Here is a 27679-nt window from a genome sequence, read left to right as displayed (position 1 = left end):
CAGGTCCATCCATGTTGTCACAAAAGGTAGGAATTCCTTTTCTACAACTAAATAGTGTTCCATTGTGTAAATGTACAATTTTTCTTATTCAATCATCTACTGATGGGCACTTGGGCTGCTTTCAGATCTTTCTTCTAGTATTCTTGAACAGAGGGAGAGGTGAGTGAGCAAACAGTGACTTAGAATAATAAACTATCACAAGCTATACAAATCCAGGAAATCCTGGTGTCAGTTTTTGAAGGAGAAACAAAATATTATTGTTCATTGTTAGAGACAGGGCTTGAAGGAGAGGAGGAGACAATTTTGAAATTGTTAATATTCAAGATAAGGTTCACCAAAATACTTTGTTCTGTTGCCGTATATACATATAAGATGCAAATCTTCCTGGAGATCACTGTTATGTGTGCACATGAACAGACTGCTAACAGTTGGATCACAGAGTGTTTGGAGGTTCTGTGTGCACTGGTCCTTCACCTACAGTAGAATCTTACTTTCTCTTCTAAACACTCACTCACTCACTCACTCACACTCTGACACACAGATTCCTGACACCTTGTGGTTCAGGAAGGGGTATACATGTATCTTACTATTGAGGATAACGTAGCAGTGTACCCAGCCGGTTATGTGTAGATGGCATCTTTTAATTTGATTTGTTTAAAATATGCTAGCACAGCTCCTTAATTTATATTAATTATTAATTACTTTTGAGTTACAAATTGCTTTGAGAGCCTATTAAAAAAGTTATGGACTATCTTTCCAGAAAAATGAACATAAGGGCACAGGTCCAATATTTTTGGGGGCACATATAATTTCAGGAAATTTATAGATACTTCTGAAGAAGAACCTTAAAGGCATCACATAAAAAAATCTCTGGCAAAGGAATTGTAGGAAGAAGACTTTTATAAAGTTAATAATCATCCCATAATCAACCCACTGATGTTTATATTTATGACAGGAGTTGCAGTTCACATGTCTACGAGGGTCACACAGGAAACCTAAGTGAGTGACTCAGAGAAGACTGAATAGAACAGGAAATGGTGGAGCTGTAGAGACCTGGTGGTCTGTGCCCTTCAAAAGGCAGCGGCTACTCAGTCCCTAACACTTATCGGCTTGTAGATTTATTATTGCTAGAATTTAGATTCTTACAGAAACATAAAAATCTGAATTTTATTACATTTCCTAATTTTTAGTAGACTATACAAGCAAACAAAACATGACTAGACTTCCCTCATTATTTTATTAAAAACTTTAAATGTATAAAGAAGAAGAAAGAATTATAGTGAATACTCAAATACTCACCACCTAGTTTCTGTGGAAAACATTCGGTTCACTTGCTTTATCACATTATCTATACACCTGTCCATCCCTCTACCTCGGTCCATCTTAGTTTTTATGCATTTCAATGTGAGTTGCAGGCATCAGTACCCTTCCTTTGAAATATTTCTAGCTGCCCATTTTCAGATCTCTATTTTTATTCATTTACCTGGATGTGTGTGTGCATGTGTATGTGTGTGTTTTAAACAAAGCTTCTTTGTTATTCTTCTACTTTCTGGTGTATGAAATGGTTAACTAGTAATGCCACTGCATTGCTGTGGGCAGGGCCAATGCTTGATGCTGTTACATAGGAACTGTCATGTGCTGGGGGTGAAGTGGTGACGTGGGAAATGATTTGCGAGTTCAGAATCCGTTTTTGACCCAGATCCAAATCTGAGAGTTGTTCCTTCAGCCTAAAGCTGCAGAATGAAAGCAACCCTTTCTTGGCTCTAGAGAGAATGCAGGATGCTGTGCAGTGGGGAAGACAACGCAGGACTCAGCAACCACCGACCTTATATCCAGGAGTGTGGGCTAAGGATACAGAGGGATGGTGAGCTGAAGGACCACACAATCACACAAGCTATTCCCATAGTCATTAGTGGCAAATATTTTGCTGGTTATGTTGAAAAGAAGCAGTCTTTGTTAATTAGAAAAATATACACAATAAAAGTAAAATCTGTATAATCACATGCTGATGGTATCTTCAGGCATTGTACCAAGTAGAATGCTAAGTGCTTTGCCATACTTTAATTTTTAAAAAAAACAGAAAAGTCAAATCATGAGCTAGGCACAGATGAGGAAAATGAGGTTTAGAGAGATCTCGTATGACAGAAATGACACTGTTGGGAAGTGGCAGAACTAAGATGTGAACCCTGGTCTGTCTTGTTCCAAACATCCTCCTACCCACACAATTACACAATGAATTCTTAAAATATTTCAGTAATAGAAACAAGAGTCTTGGGAACAGAATATGACTAGGGTCAGCTACAAAACTTGTGGGACCTGGTGCAAGTTCCATTGTTCAAAAATTATGAAGAATTTCAAGGCGGAGAGAGCAAAGCATTAAACAAAGTGTGGGAGCCTTCTATCTTGGGCCCTGTGTGTTTGCACGGGTTACATGCCCATGAGGCTGGACTTGGACTGCAATATGGAACTGAGACCCACAGAAGGTCATTTACGGAATATGAACCACACACAAAAGGAATCCAGGATAGACCAGGAGAGAAAACATGTGTTAGTCCCCAGCCTCTTCAGTTAGCTGGAACTAGAAATTTATATAGGAATCACACTTTATTGTATTTGTAATTTGTGGCATATAGATTATCTAGTAAAATGGATGTAGAATTCACTGGGTAGTATGTTTTAATCTTTCTTAACCTATTGTTTCATAAAGTTCTCAAGTTAAACAAGTTACTCCAGTGTTGTAGCAAGTTCTTGGGTATCCTAACCATCCCTGTCAAAATTTTGGTGTCCCATTGGGTGAATAGGTAAACTTCCTGGTTCCACTCCCACACCTCCTCAGACCTGTCCACAGAAGTGACTTTTGCCAGCCTTATTGTGTGACCTCAGTCTCAGGAATATGCCACATGTCCCTGCAGCCCTCACCCAACCTCAATCATAGTATTAATTTTCTGAGATCAAGATTTGCTTGTGCAGAAGGGACTTAAGGGTAAAGGGGAGGCCAGTGAGTTTTTCCATGTGCTACATGCAAATGAGCACAGCTCTCCCCAGGCAGAACGGTGAAGCCATCTGTGGGGAAAACAGCTGTGTTAGGCTTGCTTGAAGGTTCACTGGCTGCAAGCACTCTGCCAATTGGTGCGTGGGTGCGTGGCAGCACCACGTGTGTGAGGTCTATGTAAGGCTGTGGGTGCTTTCGCTGGGCGGCGATTCTCCCAGATCATCTCCCGCCACCGTGAGGTGCGGTTTTCCCTGCTCCCTTGCCCTCACTGCATATAGTAGATTTTCCTTTGCTTATTAGCGCTTTTCCTTTTGTTGTTTATTTGCTTGCCTGTCTTTGCGAGCCTCCAATAAATGATTATGGTCCGATGCTTTTCAGCTCCACAGTTCCTCTACCATCTTCCCGAATCCAATGGGATCCTGCTTGGCCTCAACCACCAGCATCACATCCTCAAACGCTTGTTCAAATCACTTCTCTCCGCTGCCCTACTCTCTCACTAGCCATCCCTTTCTCTTTGGCATGAAGTCTCCCAGGGGTCCTTGGTTTGGGTCCCACCATTACTTTACCTCCTTCAGATCGGTCATCAAGCCCAGACCTGACTCCTCTCTTCTCAACAGTTTTACCTGACTTTCTCCTTTCCCACAGGACTATCCTTTGTGATTGGCCAGGAGGAAATTAATCTCCTGTATTAATTTAAACTAAGACTAATGGCTAACACTAATTAGATGGATTGTTCTCACATTTTAATGCCTTAGCTCAAAATGAGTAATTAGGGAATATATTAGGTACCCAGGCTGAAATTTTGCAAGAGATATTACCAACAGAGGGGCTATTCCAGCTGACTTTGTCTGACATTAACAACATTATACTTATTTTACCGAGAGGAAAGTCCTACTCTTTGTGAATCATGTGAAGAAAAAACAGGCAATTTATATTGTGTACTGTTAAATGAAAACTTAAAGGATATACTCTTTGCTTATCAAATGTTAAAGTTAAAAATAGATAATAAATGTTGTTGAGGATGAAGGGAAATGGACACTTATATGGTGCAAGAGTATCAATTAGTGTATACTTTCTGAAGAAATTTGGCAGTTTGATGGTAATGGTTAAAGTACACATATACACACATTATACATACATGTTGTGCATGTATATACACACATACATATGAACTTATACATACATAAATAAAATATTTTAAGCATTCATATGAAGGTCAATAACACTGTGTGCAGTTTGGTCCTGCCTACCTCTCCAGTTTCCTGTCCCACCCTCTCTGTCAAGCTCTGACTCATTCACACTGGCTTCTCTCAGTTCTCCCATATACCTCATAGTCCTCCCTCCAGGGAGCTTTGCATAGATTATTCTTCCTACCTGAATGAACCTTAAACCCTCTTCTGACTAACCGATTCCTGCTCATCTCTCAGATCTCAGTGTAAGTCACCTTCTCAGGTCTCTATTCCACCTCCCCTACTGCTTCCCTGGAACAGGCTCCCTTATCCCATGCATGTAGGGACTGCACTCCTTTCCTTGTGGTACCTGGCCTAGTAAGTAAGGGTACTTTCCTTTGCGTGACTACACTATTCACCTGCCTCCCTTCGTGCACTCTACACACAGCAAGAGCAGGTTTGTATTCACCTTTCCTTCCCTAGTCCCTAGAAAAGGGCCTGGTACTGAGAAGATGCTCAAGAAATACTTGCTGATTGAATAAATGAATGATGAGATTATAATCAGTTTTCACTTTCTCCTTTGTGCTTTCTTGTACTTTTCAAATTATAATGATCATGTGATACTTTCATAATAAAAAGAAAACAATTTTTAAAAGCTTTTTTCTTCCCTCTGAGACTGCAGCTGTTCTCTGCAGAGCCCGCTGTCTTTGGCACTGATTCCTCTGGCTGCTACTGTTCTAGGCTAGTTTATGCCCGGGAACATGATTGTGCTGCATTGTTTGAAGTTCTGCTGCGGACAGGGTAATTCTTCCCTGCCCACCACCTTAGCGTGGTTTGCCAAGATGCAAGTGACTTGGAATTCTACCATTCTCTCTCCTGCCATCCGGGGAGCATCCTGGTGGCTTTCATAACTCTTTTCAACAAAGCTGCATACCAACCTGTCATGCCAGCTGATGATGACCCAGCGTTGACTTCTCTGACTACAGTCTCTGCTGTAGTGTCTGAGGAGAGATCTCTTGGCATGAAACCCTCACACAACATCTCCCTCTACCTCCCCCATATTAAAGAGCACTATAGACATGACTTTTCCTGATGAGTCAAACCACAGCTTTTTCAGGGAATTAATATGAGTAATTTAATAGCTTCTGTTTAAAGACTCAAGTTCTTTCCTTTTTCCTACAAACTGACAGCATAATTGCAGTTATGGTTGTAGCTAAGCGAGAATAATTTCTCCATATGGTGCTTCAGGTGGCATTTAAGATATTTTTACTACTTCTGTAGGCAAGTTAAAACAACAATCTTGTCAATCTGTAAACATTTTTACCAGCCTCCACAAATGTTCACCTACATATTGAAATGTTACAAGGAGAATTCAGCATTTCAAATCCTCTTCGGAGTGTGTTAAGGAATAAATAATACGGATGGTGCACCAAGAGAGACTGAGCCCACTCAACCTAAAGAGACATCATTCTGGTAGTAAGTATTTTCAACTGTTATTTTAAGTTCTAAATTTTCCATGGCCCCGTTTATATTTTCTCAGACTGTGAACCCACACTAAGTGACAGTATTGCTGCATGAAGCTTTGGGTTTTTTTGTGGGGTTTTTTTTTTGTCTTAGATTCCTAGATGTGCTGCAGAGATCGACATTTTGGTGCCATTAAATATTATCAGGAAATGTCGGGATGATGAGTAGCCATTGATCAGCAGAACAGCATGTATATTAGGATGAATGTGGCAGCAGGCAGGGTGCATTTATCCAGCATTGAGCTGAAAAGCTGATTACATAGCCGAGGGCAAATGAGGTGGAAACATCTTGGAGATTAGGTTTGCTCCCTGTGTCCTACATTTCACAGGGATGTGGTCATTGGTTTCATGTTTAATGTTTCCCATGGATAGCCTTTCTCTTCCCATAGACTATCTTGTGGTTGAAATAAATCCAACAACATCTATCTTGGAGAATGCTGTCTGTATAAATTTACCTTAGTCAGGACAAAAAACATTAACACTGGCAGTCCTGTGGTAGACATTCTGGGATAACTTTGTCATCCCCCATTTGTGACAGATGAGGACAGTGAGATCTAGATTGGTTGAAGTGATTCGGACCATATAACTACTGAGTATAATAAAATGTTGGACCTTTTCTAGAATTATGAGTTATGCTGTTATGTCCTTCTCGTGGGAGGGCTAAGGTGTGATCACCAGGTGTTCGTCCTGCCCATGTTCCCATTCCACCTCCCAGAATTCACTTGTAGTGTTTACCTTCCGTTTTCACTCCAGCTGGTCTCTCCTTAACATCCACAGAGATGCCTGTTCCCTGACATCAGCTCTGGGGTTAAAGGGACTCCTTGCTCCTGACTGGTACCTAATGGGAAGGCAGGACTCTGAGGCAACAGATAATATCGCCTAACGTCCCATTTCTTTCTCCTCACCTGGACTGGAGTCCTTCCAAATGGAACCACCAAAATGTTTGTGTTTTCTCTCTGTCTGGTTTCTCAGCTTCTTCTTTGAACTCCTTTTGATTTTCTAGGTCATATATTGAAGTTTTCCACCTCAGGGAAGGACTGAGATTCAATTAAACATAGCGGATCCCTCAGTATACGCAAGGTGTTGTGGAGGTAGAAAGGTAAACAATAGCCAGTCCTCTCCCTCAAATTGCTTCAATCTAGAGGAGGAAACAAGTATGTTGAAGCCCTTTATGGGAGTCAAGAGGATCAGATAAATACAAATAGCACACTACAGAAGCACAGAGTGGAGATGAGTTCTGACAGGGAATGAAGGAAGGTTTTAGGAGGAAGTGGCTTGTGAGATCAAACTTAACGGCGGAAAGGGTTTTATCTCATTCTTTGAAAGGAAGCACTTAGTAGTTAAATTATGACATCCATGGCTTTCATTGATTATAGAAGGTAGCACTAGTAGGAGTGGGAAGCTTCCAGTATATGGTAGCATCCGCCTGAATCTAGAGCCTGGTTTATGTTTCTCTTTCTCTTCTTTTTGCAGGAAAGGGATGGTTTAATCTTTTAAGAGATGTTGAGAGTTAGTGATTTGTGGGCAGTAATGTTTCTAGCTGTTAGAGGTAATAAAAGAAGCAGCTGTGAATGTATTATAGATGTCTCCCTCCCTCTATTTCCCCCCTTCCCCTTTCCAGTTCAAGGTCAGGAGTAAGCATCTTTGGGCAGTAAGCTGCTGGAGTTATTAAATGCATTTCACACAAGATAAAGTCCTTCTAAAACTTTAGCACATAGAGATTATCTGCAATAAAATGCATATTCTGACTCAGTAGGTCTGGGGTGAACCTGAAATTCTGTATTTCCAACAAGCTTACAGGTAGGTCAATCCTGCTGGTGTTCCGACCACACATCTGAGTAAACATCACTATCTTGTTTCACTAGAAGTGAACTAAGAGATAAAGAAGAGACTTTGGAAATGGATAGGGAGTTACATGAAATCCTTCTACCTATGACTAAGGACTTGAAAAGAGAACATGTATGCATTACATGAAGCCCCAAGTAGACAGAAACCATCTATTATATTTCCTTGGTTTCATTTTGAAAGTAGAATGCTTTAACCTACTAAGAAATTAACCAAATTCAGTATTGAAAAAATCACAGGGGTGCATTTTTGTGAGGATTATTAGAGTTAGTTTCTTCTCTTAGGAAGACACACATGATGTTGCACAAAATTGTGAACGTTTCAGGTCAGAAGGATTTGGGAGTAAGACTTTTTCTCAACAGTGTGACTTCAAGTGAGCTATTGTTCTCTCTAGTCTGTTTCCACATCTGTGAGATGAGGATTTTTACTACTCTCCTGCATAGTTGTGAAGACTAGCAATAATGGTTATAAAGTGATCTCTTCGATCACCTCTCAGTCTTTTGGCTAAGATCAAGTATACAAAGCAATCTCTTCAAGTCTGATCCAGATTGCGTGTCTTCAAATTGCTTTCTGGAGGTCAGGAAGTGGGTTTTATTGAAGTGAATATCTCCAGAGTCTAGCACAGCATCTAACATATACTGTATTTCCCCAAGTATAAGACACTCCCATGTATAAGACGCACCTTAATTTTGGGGCCCGAAATTTGAAAAAATATATATTACATAAATATATTTTTTTATTTTTATTCATCAAGTTTTATTCATCATAAAATTTATACAACTCCTCATCACTGTCTAAACTTCCATCCATTAGCTTGTCCTCATCTGTGTCTGATGACAAATCACTGTCTTCAACAATGAGAGCAAAAACAAGTGCAAAAAAGCGAGAAATGCAAGTAAAATAAATCTACAACCACGTTTAAGATGCACCCAGTTTTTAGACCCCAGATTTTTCAAAAGAATGTGCATCTTATACATGGGGAAATATGGTAATATTAGGCACTTAGTAACTGTTTATTAAATGAGAAGCACATACAATCCTAAATGTCTATATCACTAACCTGTTAATTAGTGTATATCTTTGTATTGATCTATAGCCTTTAATTTACTTATATTTTTTCTTTATAATGGCCTCTTTAGGAAATTTCTTTATTGTTGTTGTTTTTTAAACCTACACGTTCCTCCCTCCCCAACTTAGAGCAAGTACATATTTCCAAGTTTCATTAAAGGTCAGAATAGGTTTTATCAATCTCTTCAGAAAGCTTTTGTAACAATGCTGGGATAAGACTTTGGGTTATATTCTTTTTTCTTTCCAGGATATTATTCTGCTAGTTTACTCTAAAAGATTCCTACTTCAATTGCAGTCTAGTTAGACTCAAGCCCTGAAAAAATTTACTTCCTTCCCATCAATATCAAATCACATCTCCCCTCTATTTACAAAGCTGACTTGCTATTGCTTCTAACACATCAGTGGTGCTGCTTCACTCTTGGAAGTGCTTTGGAAGCTGCAGTTTCAAGTCCTGCTAGCCTAGTTTTTCAGGTAAAAAACAACAATAAAAAGAACAAAACCCCAAACAAAACAAAACAAAACCTTCAAAGAAATGAGTTGTGTTAATGCTTCTTGTTCTTCTAATTCATAATGATTAGTTTTAAACAGAAGTGTTGACCCTGTATTGACTCGACCCCTAATTATGTGCTGCTAGAACAATTACATGACCCCCTTGGGCCTTCAGTTTTCTTATCACAAGGTAAAGTTTACACATGGTAGATATGTGGTTTGAAGGAGATAACTATAGATAAAAAGCCTATCTGTGTTTGGCTAATATTATGAGTAAGAATAAATCAGAATTCCCAAAAGTTATTATTTCTAGAAAAAAACATTTTGAGAGGAAGAAAATCACTGTATAATATCTTGCCTAAGTTTTCCATACTTACATATTATTAGAATCTCTTCTTTAGTACCAGAAGCATGGTAAATTTTGCACTTATCAGAAGCAGATTAAAGGCAGTGACTGCTCTTTCTTGACTAAACTACTTGAAACAGACAGAAATGCTATATAATTAAGGCCTTCAATCATCTTGGGAAATGTTTTAAGATAGTTAATTCCAGGAATGATCTGACATTTGGGGGGAAATAGTTTACCTTGGATTGAGGTGTACACTGATTCACCAGCACAGAAACAATAGCAATAAGATCCTGAACTCTGAGCTTTTCCCACAAGCAGGCAGCTACTATTATGAGGCCCGGGCCTCATGATATGTAGACTCAGTCTTTCTTTCCTCAATAGCCAACACACTACCTAGCTCAGTGATTTTCAACCTTTTCCATCTAATGGCACACTTAAATTACTAACATTTTGTGGCACACCAAAAAATGTATTTTTTTATTTTTATTTTTTTGCTGATCTTACAGAAAAAAATATGTATAATTGTGACTCATTCATACCAGAAAGATATTGTTGTATTGGCTGTTGTCATTTTTTTTTTTTATTTGACAATCTAAGATAACAGAGGTCAATGTGGTGTTTTAAACATTCTTGCAGCACACCAATGTGACGAGGCACACTGGTAAATAATCACTGCCCTAGTTCATTGTTCCGCTTAATTCAGCTCAACTCCAAGTAGTCAAAGTAATTTACCTGCCAGCGGTTAGTTAAAACACTATTTGGAGATAGACTTGGGGGTGTGAGAAAGACTAACAAGAGTCTGGGTTTACGTGTGAATCTATTTTTGGGTTTTCCTTTTTGGTTTCTTGTCGCACTTATAATGGCTTGCTTGTGGGTACAGCGGCAGGGGCTGCTGACCTGACCACTGGGACTGCACTGCCTTGCCGGGTCTTGAGGGCGTGGGAATCTCGAGAGTCACGGACCGGCTCCCTTCCCCGCTTTGCTTCCAGCTAGTCCAGAGCAAGCGCTCTGAGAGGTGCTGGGGCAAAGACAAGCTGAAGGGTTTAGCCGTGGCCGGGGTTGTCCACCTTTTATCTAGCCTACCGACCCCTGCCTCCAACCTGGCAGCCTGGACTTGCGTTGCCCAATAACCCCAACGCGCCCTAGACTTGCACCCTGGGCGCCGCTGCACGTTTCTATTGGTCGGCAGCCCTGCCGATCAGTCCACAGCTCACCTCCCCCAAACAGCTCGTCTGGCCGGCGCGTGCTAGAGAGGCGGGACCTCAGGGCTGGGGGCGGGGGCGGGGCGGGGCCTTCACGGAGGCCGGCGCAGCGGCCTCTTTAGCTTCTGGCTCTGGGCTTCAGCGCAGCATCCTCGCTGCAGCGTCTAGGGCTGCTGGACCTGGTCAGGTAAACAGAGACTTGTCTGTCTCGCTGCCGGTCTGCGCGCCTCTACTTTTTCCCGACCGAAGGCTGCCTCCTCTTCCCGGGGCTTCGGGGCTCTCGCAAAGAGGCACCAAATCTGTTTTGACCCGCTACCTATTTTCCTCCCCAACTGCGTCCGTCCCTTTAGCTCCCCAACCGAGCGGGTCCCAAGTGCATTGGTGGGGCTTCCAGGGTCGCCCTAAATCTCCTCACTACAAAATTGTCGTTTTTTATACTCTCTCAGGTCCCGGCCCTCTTGACTCGCCAGTGCAGTCTCATTCCCAGCTTGGCACAGGATGGGTGGACGGGCTGAGGGGTGGGCGGGGGGAGGAAGGGATGCAGTGCTCTACTTGGAAGCTGGGTGTGTTTGGTTCCGAGGAGGAACGCCTCAGTGGGGTTGGTTAGGGAATGGAAACTGCTTCATGATTATGATTGACAAGGTATAGAAGGATATTGTTGCTGCTCTGTGCTTGTATTTATAGGTGACATTCATCATCACCGGCTTCTTCTTTCATCATCATCATCACCATCACCTCCACCACCATTATTTCTCTTCCTCCGTCAGAACTCCTCAAGTTTTGCGAAGGCAGACTCTGTTCAGCCGTGTAAGTGTTGACCCCCCAAATAACAGGCAATGCCCTTGCCCTCTGAGGCCAGAGCCAAGTCCTCATTTAACTAAAAGGACAAATGGCTGGCAGCAGCGCGTGAATTGGGGGAGTTTCTTTTTCCTCATTTGCAGTTGAGATTGCAGCAACAACAAAAATAACCTTTTGTTTTAATCATCCACGCTGCTGCTTGCTTACTTTTGGAGAGTTTGACTTTGGCACTCACAAGTTACTGATGGGCTGAATATGGAGCCCAGGACCTGTGGTGCAGACTTGTGCAATAAGAGTGTTTCAATCTTGGAAAGGTGAATGTTCAGACCTAAGCCTTTAAGAGGACCAGGTCAAGTAGCTTAGCATCTGACTTTTTTTCATAGTGTTCCAGTTGTGCTAAAGCATGATCTGTGTTTGCATATCGGTTATGTGTCATCATATGCTATGCCACCTTGGGGGATCTAAGTTCTTGGGAGAGAGAATATGTTGTGTTATCTAGTTAAGATAGCATGTCATGGGCAGACCATTGGGATTCAGCAGCCCTTGTTCAGCTATTCTTCGGGCTTACTAAAAGATCATTTAGATATTAGACTTATTAACCTTTTTTTTTTTTTAAGGAGGGGAAACAGTAAAGCTGAGAGTTACATACCAGCCTGTCTTTGTGGGAGATATGCTTTAAATGTGTTATAAAAGTCCTGGGTCTTCTTGGTCAGAGATATCTAACCATTACCGTCCTTTTTCTCATCTGTGTTTATAGCCCAGTAGTAGGATCAATGAATAAATTGCCTTTAGATATACTTCAGGAACTAAGGAACAGTGACCTCACTGGAGGGAAACAATAGATCAAAGTTAGGAGGCAGTTTATCACAAGGTTAAACTCATAAACCTGTCGCATGGGTTCAAATTCTGGGCCAGCCACTTACTAGCTGAGTGATTTTAGCAAGTCACTTATCCTTTTGAACTTTGGATCCTTATTTGTAAAATCATAATAATATCTGCCTTATCGTGGAAGTTGTAATAATTAAATGAGATGATATAGTCAAAATACAGAGTAGTTCTTGTCACATATTAAGTGGGGAATTAATGCTGTTATTAATATTAATAATACTTGCCAACAGGGATAATGAAGGCCAGTGTTCTGTCTCTAAAATGTGTATTGTCCCCCATTGTCTTTTTCTATCCTTTTAGTTGTTAAAGATGATGCTAATGGGGGATGAAAGTCTTCAGGTTCCTTATAGGATTCTGATTAGAGTGGTGGCTCTGAGTGACGCCACATGTGTTTAGACAGACATTTCTCTCACCATCCTGCACAAATGCTTAGCAAGCTCTATTGAGATGCATTAAAGATGCAGCTTTAGAGAAGGTTTCTGGACCTCTGGGTCTGTCCGAGGCTGCTGCTTTTTCCTTGGCTCTTCGGTGCACTGACTTGGTAAATTGTGCTTTTTTACACACTAGTGAATGCATTGGCTTCTGCCCAGTAGAAGCAAAACTGCTTTTCTTCAAATGTCCCTAGGAATTGAAGAAACTCTAACTTGCCAGCATGCAAGAACTTGTTTTACAATATTTTTCTTCTTGAAGAATAATGTATTTCTTTTTGCTCATGCAGAAAACAGCAAGTCATTACTGAATATCTGTGTGGTTCAGTTTTCTCATTTAGAGAGGTTAAAAGTCTCATCTACTTTTGGGGGATACTTTGAAATTTAGAGTACATTGCCTGTTATATTAGTGAGGGTCCATTCTGTTATATGAATGGGAAGCCAGAAAGAATTCTAAGCAACAGTGAACATTTTGGATTAACATAACTGAGTCATGACCAAGCTCTAATGTCTTGGTGAGGAAGCTGGTCTACCGGAGCCGGATCCTGATATTCAGATGCTTTTCTGGTTGATTGGTGGTTTTCTGTCTCTTTGTCTCTATGTCTTTCAGTTCTGTCTTTTCTTTCTCTGCCTTGGTTTTATTCTTTGACCTAGTCCTCTCAGTGCCTTCAGAAGCTCTAGATTCACATCCATCTAGCACTGTAGTCTAGATGCTCCATCTCCTGCTCCAAAGTGAATCTCAGAAAATACTGTGATCAGTCCTTGGTTACAGGCTTAACCTTTCTTTGACCAAGGGAGTGGGGTCCTCTGGGTACTATCATTGTCTGAGGGTGGCCCCCACACCCTGGCCTTGCTCCTTTTTTAGGAATAAAATGGATAGAACTGTCCATAAAGAAAGGGCAATGTGAAGAGTGGGAGCACAATGGAAGTTGATGGGATTATGTTATACATTCTTACCAGAGAATTCAGAAACACTTCTTTCCTTCCTCATCTACAGCGACTCAGACTCCAGTTTTGTTCAAGCTTGGGACTTGTGCATGTCATCCCAGGCAAATAGGATGATCTTACCTTTAATGGTTTTCTTATTAAAACTTTACTTGTATAATTATTAAAATTTATCAGCGATATTTAATAATATACAGTGATTCCAGTGTTGGCAGATCATATTTGGGAGTTACTCAGAATCTCTTGTTGGGCCTTCGTTTTCACAGGCGTCATTATTTTTAGATGTTCGTAGTCTCTGTCTTAAAAATCAACTTTATTCACAAGCAGGTCTCAGCCTGTGTGTTGGCAGTATTATAGTCATCAATCTGATTTGCTTGATCTTGTAGAGAAGGCAAACTTTGGGAATTAAATCCTTGTGGAACAAATATGAGCTTGCACCAACAGGCTGAACTGAAACATCCCTGTGTTTAGTGTTTGTGTAGAAGTGCTGACAAAGCGGTCACCTGTGTGCCTGTCATATTATAATTATGAAACTAGAAAGATGGAAAGCAGGCTGTGAACTTTCTTACCGTGTGAACATATAAAAGGTAAGGTTCTGGGAAACGGACCATTCCCTCCCATCTAGGTTTCTCAATTGCTTTGGCTAGGTGGAAAACATGTCTCTGAGTAATCTGTATTTTTCTGTTTCTTTAGGCTTTGAATATTTAATGCCATAGTATATATCTGAGACTGGGGGCAAAGGAAGAGTTGGTCTTTGCTCTGGGCCATGCCACCTCACCACTTTGCTGAAATGATTAAGACCTCTGTAATTCACCTCTGCAGAAATTGGGCTGCTAGCTATTTTTTTTTGTTCTTCTTTTTATTTTTTTTCATCTACTTTCTTACCTTACTCAAAACAGACGTATTGTATTCTATCTTATTAGGCTATGCTTACTTCTCCTTAGTAAAGAGTTATATCATTGTTAAAGACAAACATCTTTCAAATTAAACACTTTCTTACCTTGGTCTTCTGAGTCACAGGCTTTTGGGGGAAATATTTTGGAGATAAGTGAGACTTTTTTTTTTATAACAACAGAAAAAGCAAGCAGAAGTTGATTGATTATCATGTGTATCACACTTACATATGAGAGTACCCAGACATGAGTAACTCTAAGGAGTGGGAGAGAACTTGGGCTTAAATACCATCTTAGGCTAAAGGAAAAGGAGTCTTGTGCTTCTAGGTTGGGAAGGCAAGTTATGAGAAGGTGACCAGAAAGGTAGGATAAACAAGGGTTGTTTAATAAGATTGTTAATTGGAGGTTTAAGTTAGGTTATTCTTGTTATTACACTTTCTCCTCTTCCTGGCATGGGAATAGATAACTTTTATAAGTGAAAATGTCTTTATAAATATCTTTCCTTTACAAAAGAAAAAGTTGTGCACTGATTTTAGAGCTTTCCTGTATCTGCTGGTTCTCAGTGGCCTTTAGCTCAGAATAATCCATATACCAAGTAAGCATATTTGGGGTAGTATGATCTAGTACCCCTTACTCTGCCCTTTGAAGCTTGCTTCTCCCCACCAGGAAGTTGCATGTATCAAAGGCTAAGCTGGTAGCTATAGAAAGTTTGGGTTAGGATTTGCAAGATAAGAGATCTGCAAAGGAGAGAAAATATAGATTGGAACAAGGATGAGAAAGCAGAAAATGACAAATTTAAATGCATTGCCCATCTTGTTGAATCAGTCTCTCAGTCCCAGGACTAAGTCAGTCCAGTTAAACAGGTGTGCCTCCTGAAATGAGGTCCAGAAGGGAGTCAGGTGTGCATCTAAGTTAGGACTCTCTATCTGGTGTAAAAAAATTTTTAAATGAATAATGTTTGAAGCTCTAATTAGCTTTATTGAGTGATTCATTAATTGGGCAGCATCCCATCTAGCAGACAGAAAAGAACTCCAAAGAACTGTGCAAAATGAGAGACATCTATGAGTAGAAGGAGGAAGGGCAAGAAAGTTATTCTAGCAGAGTGAGTTTTCTCAGGAAAGGTTGCCTTCCTTTTGAGGGAAGGCAGAAGTCTATCAGGAAGATTACCTCACTAGGCTGACCAGATAATTCCATACTGACTGCTTAAGATTACATTATTGGGAGAGGCTTAAACCAGTGGTCCCCAACCCTGGGCCACGGACCAGTACCAATCCGTGGGCCATTTGGTACCGGTCCGCAGAGAAAGAATAAATAACTTACATTATTTCCGTTTTATTTATATTTAAGTCTGAACGATGTTTTATTTTTAAAAAATGACCAGATTCCCTCTGTTACATCCATCTAAGACTCACTCTTGATGCTTGTCTCCATCACGTGATACATTTATCCATCCCTCGCTAAAGGCTGGTCTGTGAAAATATTTTCTGACATTAAACCGGTCCATGGCCCAAAATGGTTGGGGACCATTGGCTTAAACTACATTTAGCTTAGGTATTAAGTCTTACTTTGGTGACATGGGCTCAGCACAAGTGACTTTATTTTGAGCCTGTTTTTTTTTTTTTAAACAGTGTGAGCAATCATGCATTTAATAAGGGGGGTGTCTGTGGAAATAAAGGAAAAACAAAGGTTGATGGTTAGAACAAACTATATTCTCAGTTTTTGAGTCCAGAGCGCAGTCAGTCAAAATTTCTAGATGTTGACCTCGAAGCTTCCTTAAATGGCGGAGTGAGAAAAGGCAGTGGCAATTTGATGAATCTCTCATGTTTCTGCAACCTGAATGTCTCTGCTGAAGGCACTGTGTGTTCCCGTGAACTTTCTGAGTGGCCTATACAACAGGTATGCAGTGTGGCAGGGCTTTTTAATATTCGTGTTGATCATTAGAATATGGACAAATCGCAAATGCAGCCAGAAAAGCTGATTGGGTAGGGTAGATAAGGCTTTAAAGAAGAACAGGAAATACCATTTTGTTTCTGCTGTGAAGGTGCTAGTACTAACATCCCAGTAGGAGTGCTCCAGTGAGCGTTTTTGTGAAGGAAGCACAGAGAACATGGGATGACCTGTACAGGTCAGGCCAGTATATAAAAATCCATCTAATGAAGCAGTGCATTGTTGTGCTGTTTTTGCCCATATGAGTATTCACCCTCATTCAGGCTCAGATGCTTTCTCCAATGATTGCTTCTGTGAAACCTGGAAGAAAAAATAGGGGATTTTCAGAGAGAGAGCTGAGAACTTGTCTATTTATTAGAAATTAACCCCAGTGATCTAGTTAGTATGATAATTTTGGGAAACAGTAGTTCCCAAAACCTTGACATTTGCACAAGTTCCAGTAAAATTCTCTGAAACAATGGCATCATCTATGGTTGAGTGAAAACCCTCTAAGTAGCACATAGGTGACCGTGGTACTTTTTCATGCTCCCCAATAACTCTTTCCAATGTCTCAGCTTCTCTAAGTATTACAGAATAGTCTGTCTGTTCTTTGGTATTGTAAGAATTGCTGAACAAGCATGGGGAGGGTTGTCTTAGCATTTATTTAATGATCTTTCTCCTCTTTGAGAATTTCAATTGGAAAGATACTATGTTAAATATCTTCCGTCCCAAAAGGCAGTAACTAAAATGTTTGTCACCTTTTCCAAAGGGTGTATTGCTATTTTGATCTGTTCATTGACTAAAAGCTCATCTCTACGGTCTTGGCCCTGTGTGTACTAATGAAGTTGACTTCTCATCATTACACCATGGAGTCCATATAACTTGGTGATGTTCTATTCTAAGAAAAATGCCCTTTAAGTGTACTGCAAGGGCAAGCAGTGAGCATGAGTTGTATGTTCCCTCTGTGTCCATCCTGTGCTTAAAGCAGGAGATTTAAGCCCCTTACCTAGGTTACCCAATCTGTCAGTAGATACCTCTGTGCAGGAAGTAGATGATACTATACCTCTAGTATAGATGAGCAAATCAGGCTCAGAGAAGTCATTATGCTTGCTGAAAGGTATGGCTGTAAATGGGACCTGGGTAGTAATTATTCTGCCTGCTGGGCTTGCAATCCACCTTCTGTCCAATAAGCCACAGATAGCATGACAGACTTTCAAATTTTTTTAACTTTCAAAGCAGGATAAGTTATAAATAAAGTGCAGTAGTCTGGGTATGGATCTAGTGAAAAGCAACAGTTGCTTTTTTTAGGCATTAAAGAGATTATCCTTTCTCTTTTAAATAAAGACAGTCACTTTTGAAATTTTTCTAAGCCTAGCTCATATTTGGGAAGCTTTGCACATAATTTTTTAAAAGCCCAGAGGTCTGCAGAAAAGAGAATTCATTTACAGAATTGGCATCTGTCTTGTCCTCATTTGCCAATGTCCCTGTCTCCTTTAATCTCTGTTTCTGCTGTAGTATCTTCTGCCTACAGGACACCAACTGGGCTTTTGAATCCACTCTTTCCTACCAACCCCCAAATAAATATGAATAGAACATACCATGCATAATAGGGGGCACTGGCCTTGTGTTAAGATCACTTTCTGATTTGTCATAAGCCGATCCTGATTTCTTTCTCTTTTTTTTTTTTAAAGTGAGAGACAGGGAGTCAGAGACAGACTCCCACATATACCCTGACTGGGATCCACCTGGCAAGCCCCCTACCAGGCAATTTTCTGCCCATCTGGGCCGCTGCTCCGTGGCTTGGCAACCAAGCTGTTCTAGTGCCTGAGGGGAGGCCGTGTAACCATGCTCAGTGCCCAGGGCCGACTTTGAAGCATTCGAGCCATGGCTGTGGGAGGGGATAAGAAAGAGAGGAGAGGGGGGTGTAGTGGGGGAAGGGTGGAGAAGCAGATGGTTGCGTCTCCTGTGTGCCCTGACTGAGTATCGAACCCAGGACTTCCACAGGCTGGGCTGACACTCTACTGCTGAGCCAACCAGCCAGGGCCCTGATTTCTTTTAATATCTGAAAATGTAAGTTAAGTCTAATTTTCATGATTAGTTGAGGAACTAAAACTCTACAATACCATAGTGTCAAAAGGGAAATTGTGGCAGATTGAAAAAAAAATTAAACTGTTACCTTAAGTAGCATTATCTTATTTCTTACTCCATGATTCTTAAACCCAAATCATTTTCTAGGTAGTTGACAAGATATTTTTCTAGTTGTACACTTGAGAAAACTGAGATGGAGAGATAAAAAGTGACTTGCCCAAGGTCACTCACAGTCAGTGGCACAGCCAAGAATAGATCCAAGTCAACCGACTCCTTGGGCTTTGTGACATCACTTGACTTCTGTTCAGGAAGTAACAGGCCTGCCAACTACAAAAATGAGAGGACAGTCAAATCTCAGATGCAGTGTTCAGGGCTTGTTTTTTGTTTTTTTTTTATCTGTCTATCTATCATCTATCTATCTATCTATCTATCTATCTATATTTTTGGGTAAAACATAATAGCTTCCAAATTGCTGCAGTGTTGACTAGATTTAGGATCTTCACTAATGCAGAATTTGTTAAGAAAATCAATATTCTGTACCAGTAGTCAATGATAGTGTATTGTACACTTAAAAATTTGTTAAGAGGCTAGATCTCATGTTAAGTGTTTTTTCTAGCCCTGGCATGTTTGCTCAGTAGGTAGAGTATTGGCCTGGAGTTTGGAAATCCCAGTTTTGACTCCTGGTCAGGGCACACAAGAGAAGCAATCATCTGTTTCTTGCTCTCACCTTTTCTCCCTTCTCTCCTTTTTACCCTCTCGCAGCCCATGGTTCGATTGGTTCAAGGTGCTGAGGATGGCTCGGTTGGTCTGAGTGTCAGCCTCAGGTGCTAAAAATAGCTTGGTTGATTGGAGCATTAGTCCCAGATGAGGGTTGCCAGGTGGATCCCAGTTGGGGTGCATGCAGAAGTTTGTCTCACTATCTTCTCTCCTCTCTCTTAAAAAAAAGTGTTCTTTCCAAATAAATTAAAAAATTTTAAAAGATAAACAAAATTCTGATATCATAGTCACTAGTTGGGCAAATGACAAAGCAGAAGGAAGAAGTAGGTAAGGGCTCCAAAGGGGGCTTGTTCTCAAACCACATCTAAGGAGGAATAAATATCTAGAAGAAGTGAAAAGAGGTATATGGTCTAAGACTACACATACTGTATATAGAGAGTATGACATGGGTCCAGTGGAATAGCATCAGAAAAGTAAGTCATGAATAACAAGAGGATTTGAAAACAATTGCTAAGCCAGTTTTTATAAGAGGGCTTTTCACCTTACAGTGTATGATGTACACATTCTGCTGCTTGAGAAAGATGAGGTCAAATTCACACAGAGAGAGGAAGCAGAACCACTCAGTTCTCATTCGGCTTCTGTCTTTTCCATTCAAGTGTAGCAGATGAGAATATCCATCTACAAAAACAGGTATATAAAAGAGATGTCTCATCTCTATTTTTTTTTTCAAGCCATGTTCATTTCTGTTTAAAGCTTCTTCCTTCTGGGAAGGAAGACTTACCCTCAGTCCTTCTTAGGGTCATGTCTTTCTCCAGAGTTGTATGAAGGCCAGACGGCTGACATTGCCAATCAGTATTGGGAGAGGGGTTCTATGGTTACTGAGTCATATGACCAACAGGTTACACTGTAGCACCTAGAGTTTCTGCTCACATGTCTCTCTTAGTTGCAGATGTTCAGGTCATTCCTGGTCCACAGAAATCCTTTGGTGATATTTCTGGTGGTTCCTCCTACCTGGATGTACCACATGCAGCCCTGGGTGAGGTCTTCTGGCTTTTCTGGAGACACTGCCAGGAAGCAGGACCTGGCTCTGCACTCCACCATGATCTAGAGCAGTGATTTTCAACCACCGCTGGACAGATCAGCCCTTCAGAAGTTTTGTGCTGGTCCATAAAAGAGTTAACCACCCTGATATTGTATGAAGATTATATGGTCTATAATTATTGGGACGATAGTCTTCATACAACATCAGGGTGGTTAAGTCTTTAGCAGACATTCACAAATTTTCTGGTGGACCAGCAGCAGTCTGTGGACTGTCGGTTGAAAACTACTGATCTAGAGCCTACCCCCTCCTTTCCCAACAGCCTGGGGGAGATATTGCTCCAAGTTTCTTAAAGATTCTTCATGTTCGTAATTCTTATTCCTTTACCTACTTCCAAGAAGTTCCCTGAGTTCTTTTAAGGATGAACACCAATTTCAAAATAGCTACTTTACTGGGGATCAAGCAAAAGAGAAAAAAACAAAGGGAAATTAAAAGAAACATAAATATCTCTGAATATCACTTTCCTTTAGAAGTACAGTAATTTTGGATATCTATCTTGTTCGCATCCATTTTCCTTTCTCTGAAAATGACCCCCAGATACAATCATGGGTACCATATACGCACACCATGTCCCTGGCCAGGGCTACTGACAGCAGGGACATCTCCAAGAATTTGGTTTAAGGGTGAAGGACTGCAGTGACTACAGGTTCTGGAGTTGAATCTCATCAGTGAAGTGGCTCAGGGAGACAGTGTAGGAGCCCTGTCCCCAAGGCCACTTGGCAGGCTCTGCTTCCTGTTCTTCCCGCTTTTGGCTTTTCAGTTCTTACTCTGATTTCATGAAATTGCCCATGAATTTCATGAAATTGGATATGCTTCTTTTTTGTTAAGGTAGACAAAAATCAGTTCCAGTTACTTGCAACCAAGAGTAATTTAAGAATGCTCTTCAAAATTGCAAAGGCAGAAAAACATGGTGAAGAGGAAACTGACATGGAAGAGAGATGAAGAGATAGTAAGATAGAATCTCGCTATTTAAGACATGTTTGTCTCATGATTTAATGTGATTGTTGCAAGAACTGTATTTGTGATCTTGGAACAACTTTTGGAATTTTTTGAGAAGCTGTTATTAGCTGTGGGCCCTGCTTTGTCACTGATACGCTAGGGAATAGTGAGATGACATGCAGGTTTGTGAGGATGGGAACACTTCCACGTGAGGGCTTGCTGAAGAGATGGGGATGTTTTAGTCAGCATGAGAGGATGCCTCAGGAAACAGCACTGTCTTTCAGATGTTCAAAAGGCTACTGTCCGGGAGAGGAACTGGATTCTCATTGCAACTCTGGAAGTGAGAACATGCACCAGTGGAAAGATACTAATGGAAACAGACTCGGTTCAGAATAAGGGAACATTTAAAAATGTATGTATATCTATTTAGGGTTCTCTGGAATGTCAGAGGTTTCTAGAACACTTTGCCTTGGAAGAGTTCAAGATGAGACTGGATGGTCATTCATGAGTGTCATCAATGAATGAGGGAGTCCTGCATTGGGAGGGAGAGGGTATGGGATGAATAACTTCTCAATTTTCTTTAAATCTAAAATACTAGTATTTTCTCTATGAATGTTATTAACTCCTAGGCTAGAAAAATGCCAACCCACATTTTGACAGAATGCAATAGGAGTTAAAGTATTTCACAAATGTAGTTTCAAGAAAGTGTTTTTCCTTTCTTTATAAGAAAAAAGAAAGAAAAGAAACCATAAACTACAAACTTTCATTCAGGGAAGACAGTTTCAAAAAGTAACAGAAAGAAAAATATATTTTTATTCTATAAATTAAAGGAAGGAATTGCTTACGATTAAATTTTACATCTAAGAGGCTCACCGAATTAAAAAGTTTCGGTAATATTAATATAATCATACAAAACCCAGGGAATACTGGATTCTATTCTAACTAGAATTTTAAGATACATGAAACAATAAATTTCTTGAGTTATTTTAAGGAATAAGTCAGAATCCCAACGTTTCTCCCAAACCTTTATAAATGAAAATTGTTGCTATGGCACCTTCCACAAAACACAAACAGCTCAGATAGTTTAGCTGCCATTTCTCAAATGTCTTGCATAAGCTAGTCCTTAAAACAACTATGTAACCATTTGTGTATTTTAGATTATTATTCTGAATTAGAAGGTAATAGCTACATTATTCTAGTTTGATATTTATTATAGCAAGCAGATGTTGACATTCACTAAGTATGTCTTAACCACAATGGGACAAGGAAAGCCACTTAGTTCAAGATCCTGGTCTTAAAGACTCCATCAGACATAGTCTGACATCTTGAAGCTTTTCATAATCACTTTCATAATCTTCTCATCTTCATGTAAAAACCTTTAAAAATGTAAACATCTGTATTATAGCCATTTATTATCTCTCTACTGAATTTATTTGGATTGCATAAGAACATTCAAAAGAATCCAGTCTTCTGCTTTGCAAGTTGGATTCTCAAGTCATTTTAAAGACGTCACTTGCAACATAAATAAAAAACGTACTTTCTATTTTAGAGTCTAACTGGAAAGGAAAGAAACATAATCATAAGTGTAGAGTCTAATGTAAAGCCCTTTCAAAATCCTTTTGGAAATGTTAAAAAAATACAAGAGTGTGCAAAGAAGAAAATAATCATCTATACAGGAAGAATTAACTACATTTTGGCATACTTTCTCTCTTTATTTTTAGGGAGATCACTTTTTAAGAATTACATATGTTTATTATCAAGAATTGTAATAAGGCAGAAAGTTATAAAGAAAACAATCTTTAAAAATCATCTCAAATAATACAGTTCCTATTATCTATCTATGGATGGATGAGTGCTTAGATAGAAACACTTTTATAAAATTGAATATATTATTTATAACAAAAATAACTTTAAAAATTTTAAAGCCATTAAAAGAAACTAAATTGAAAATAAAGAATAGTTAAACTTCAAATTACTACCTCATTTCAAGGTATATTATTTCTTTTTAAAAATCTCTCTATGGCTAAAGTAAAAATATTAAGAGGTAGGAGTCATTGTCATGAATTATACTGCTGTTTTTATGAATACTTTTTTCTTTAGACAGTATAAGATGACTCCACCCCCCCCTTTTTTTTTTGAAGGGCAGCACTTTTGAAACTGTATCTTTTTCTCCTCTCCCCTCCTGGGTATTATTAGATATATTATTATTTGTACATTGTTCAGGTTATAGTATTCCATTTTTCTCTGTGAATTTAATTTGGAGAGTTGCTTAGGAGTACCTCTATGCTTAAATGAATTGAATGTGTTCAGACTCTGGGTGTGATATCATTGCACTTTATTTTCAGTTATTTTATCAACTATTTAATTGATGTCAACCACTAATTTGAAACAGTTATTCATAATCCCTAATAGAGTCTCTGAAACTGTGTGAACCATTTTCACTCATTCACTAAAAAGCTGTTGAGTGCCTATTTGGTACTAGGCATTCCTGAACTTTAAAATTTCACTGTTGAATAATAGCACACAGTCTCTTCCCTCAAGAAGTGAGAGCAACCAAAATATATTAAATTCTTACTGTTTTAGCTGCATAAGAGCTGTTTTATTATTACTTTTTTTATCCTCATTGCCCACCCTACAGCCTGGTGTCTCATAAGCCCTCAATTAATGTTTGTTTAATTGAATGGGCCTTTATGTTCCAGAAACTATGGTGTGTTTGCATTAAAAGTTATGCCTAATTTTATCTGGACAACAAACCTAGTAGGTAGGCATTTATATCTCCATTTTATAGAAGATGAAGCTCAGTAATACCCCAGTTTTACAACAGAATTTGATTGTAAAACTTATTCTTGTTTACTGACACATGGCCTGGGTCAGTTATGTTGAAAGTAGTAGAGGAAAGAGGTACATGGACTGCTGAGTATAACACAGCAGGGTGAGTAATATAATAGTGTATACTGTATAGACAGTCTAGGGCAGGCATGGCCAACAGTTTTTGCCCCTGGGCCAGATTAGAAAGAAAACTTTTTTCACGGGCCGGATGAAATATTAAAATTAAAAACTGTTAAATACAAAAATGATTTGTTTATTAGAATAATATATATTAAACAAAATTTTATTATGTAATTTGTTTATGAATAAATGTAAATGAGTAAAAAACTTTTAATATACAATGTTATTTTAATAAAAATAAATTTTAATAAAAATAGAATTATATCCCATATAAATATCCAAACTATATCACAATCAATCAAAACAATATTTAATTAATAGAATGAGCTTAAAGGGATTATATCGCAAATAAAACAATTATTTCATTTTACAAACAGCCTGGACACGTTTTCAGTTATCAACTGCAGCTATTGTCTGTGCTACAATGCCACTTGATTCAGCACACTTGACCACAAAAATAACAAATTGTTTGACCTTGGTTGCGCACTGGCAAACTTGCCTAAAAGAATGTGGGTTTCACATCGCCACTAAATGTCAAACAGTTCATATCAAGTACAAATGAGTACAAAACTTGTAAATCTTTACAATGGAATTTTCTTAAAAAATAAAGAAGTATCGCGAATCCATTCGACCAATTATTGGAAGTTAACCCTGATTAATCACACGTGGAATTCTTTTCCACGTATCACTATCTTCTTAAATATTTTGATTTCCAATAATCAAAGACGCTTCTGCTTCTGAGTAGCTGAGATTTTAAAGTAGCGGAGAATATTAAAAATTCAATCACGGGCCAGATCCAGCCCGCGAGCCGCTTGTTGGCCACGCCTGGCCTAGAGGCTAAGAGGCTGCTTAGGGTTGTGTCTCTACTATTTATTTGCTGTACAACATTGAGCAAGCCTTGAGAAGAACTTCACTTCTTTAAGTCTTAGTTTTCTATCTGTAAAAGGGATTAAGAGTAGAAGGATTATATGAATTTAATTCAGGTAGAATGTTTAGTGTAATATCTAGCCCCAAGTGGTCAAGAAATAGGTGCCATTGATATTATTTTACAAAGTGCTCTGGATGCTCAAAGGAAGAAATAATATTTTACCCTGGATTTCCAAGGGAGGAGACATTTGTGCCTGGGCTCTGCTGGAAGCATAGGAGTTCATCAGGTGAGAGGTAAAGAGAGTCTTGAAAGGAAGAGAAACACCAAACGCAGAACGAGAAATCCAGCTGAGACCCACAGGATTTGCAATTGCGAAAACATCCTTCCGTCACCGCACTTCTCGAAAGTGTCCACACAGGAGTGTCTGTGTTTAGAGAGCCTGGCTTGCAAATGACTCTCTTATCTTACTGGACCATCTTCCCATTGAGAAGGTGAATTAGTCAGTGTCTGTACAGTTCCAAGGAAACGTGACAGGGCAGTTTTAGGACTATTGGTCCAGGAGGCCAGGGGCCATCCCAGGCCAGTGCGAAAGCACCTGCTGGTCCTCAGGAGCCGGCAGCCTGTCTGATAGTCTGTAATAGGGTTTCTAACCTTTCATTTTTAATCCCGTTTTTTAGACATCTTCCTAATGGCCCACCCCCACCGATGAATTGTTAATGCCACAGAAAAACTGAGTATACATTATATGTTTATCCCTATTTCATACATAAAAAGAGTAAGACTTTCAATCCCTGCCCAAGAACCAACTCAAAGGAAACAGACTTCAGAAGGCCTTCTCTGGTAATCTGCTTGACTAGAGCTGATCTAAAACTTTGTTTTTTAATCATTTTTTATTTTTCAATCATCATTGACATGTGCAATAATATATTAGTTTCATGTGTACACCCCAGTGATTAGACATCATATAACTCAGTGAGTGACCGTGCTGATCCTGACTCGGTCCCCTCCTTGCACCCCAGGCAAGTCTCGTGCCATCTGACACCGTACATAGTTATTAGAATATTGTTGATTGTTTTCCTTATGCTGCACTTTACATCCATCCCCACGAATATTCTGTAACAATCAGCTTATACCTGTACTTCTTAATCCTTTCCCCTGTCTTAGCCTTGAACCCCTCTCCCATCTAGCAGCCATCAAAATGTTCTCTGTATCTATAAGCTGTTTCTGTTCTGCTTTTTAATTTATTTTGTTTTTTAGATTCAGTTGTTGATAGGTATGTATTTATTGATATTTTATTGTTAATACTTTTCTATCTTTATTTTTTCTTCTTTTTAACGGAGTCCCTTGAACATTTCTATATAATACTGGTTTGGTGGTGATGAACTCCTTTAGCTTTTTCTTGTCTGGGAAGCTCTTTATCTCTCCTTCAATTCTAAATGACAGCCTTGCTGGGTAGAGTAATCTTGTTGTAGGTCCTTGCTTTTCATCACTTTGAATATTTCTTGCCAATCCCGTGTGGCCAGCAAAGTGATTGAGAAATCAGCTGACAGTCCTATGGGAGCTCTTTTGTAGGTAACTAACAGCTTTTAAGATGATCTCTTTGTCTTTAACCTTTTGCATTTTAGTTATGATGTCTTGATGTGGGCCTCTTTGGATTCAATTTGTTTGGGACTCTCTGAACTTCCTGGACTTGTATGTCTGTTTTCTTCACCAGGTTAGGGAAGTTTTCTGTCATTATTTTTTCAAATAGGTTTTCAATTTCTTGATCTCTCTCTCCTCATTCTGGCACCACTAGGATGGGAATGTTGGTACACTTGAAGTTGTCCCAGAGGCTCCTTACACTATCTTCTTTTTTTGGATTTTTTTTTTGGTGTGGTTGGGTGTTTTTTGCTCCCTTATATACCAAATCTCTGATTTGATTCTAGACTTGATTTGCTCTACTGTTGATTCCCTATAAATTATTCTTTATTTTAGTTAGTATATCCTTCATTTCCAACTGGTTCTTTTTTATGATTTCTATGTAATTTTTTATGCTTATTATTTCTTTGTTGAAATTTTTGATAAGTTCCTTGAGCATCCTTATAACCATTGTTTTGAACTCTGCATGTAGTAGTTTGCTTGCCTCTGTTTTTAGTTATTTTTCTGGAGATTTCTCCTATTCTTTCATGTGAGACATATGTCTGTGTCTTCCCATTCTGGCAGCTTCCCTATATTTGTTTCTCTGTACGAGGTACAGCTGCTCTGTCTCCCAGTCTCAGTAGAGTGTCCTTGTGTAGTAGGCGTCCTGTAGGGCCCAGTGGCACAGCCTCCCCAGTCCCCTGCACTGGGTGTGCCAGGTGTGGCCAGTGTAGACTGTGTGCACTCTCCTCTTGCAGTTGGCCCTTGATCGCTCTTAGCATCACTGGGAGGAATTGAGCCCAGACTGATTCACTTTGAGGACTGGCTTTGACTACTGTGGATGAACTGCTGTGTAGGAGTTGACCTATGGAGCAGGACTTTCTTCA

The 27679-nt window shown here is 39.6% G+C and overlaps 1 protein-coding gene across 3 annotated transcripts in view; it reads left to right on the top strand.

Annotated features, from left to right (window-relative positions):
* Positions 1 to 10767: 10767 nt before the first annotated feature.
* Positions 10768 to 27679, top strand: part of FMN1 (formin 1) — a 447836-nt gene continuing 430924 nt past the window's right edge. For 2 of the 3 annotated variants that reach the window (XM_066341834.1, XM_066341832.1), the window contains exons 1-2: positions 10768 to 10824; positions 11322 to 11444. The gene's annotated coding sequence lies outside the window, so the exon portion shown is untranslated. The remainder of the gene's footprint in view (positions 10825 to 11321; positions 11445 to 27679) is intronic. The other variant, XM_066341833.1, reaches the window with a different exon arrangement.

This window comes from Saccopteryx leptura, chromosome 6 (genome assembly GCF_036850995.1).
Source record: "Saccopteryx leptura isolate mSacLep1 chromosome 6, mSacLep1_pri_phased_curated, whole genome shotgun sequence".
Classification (NCBI taxonomy): domain Eukaryota; kingdom Metazoa; phylum Chordata; class Mammalia; order Chiroptera; family Emballonuridae; genus Saccopteryx; species Saccopteryx leptura.
This window is presented reverse-complemented; position numbering and strand designations above follow the sequence as displayed.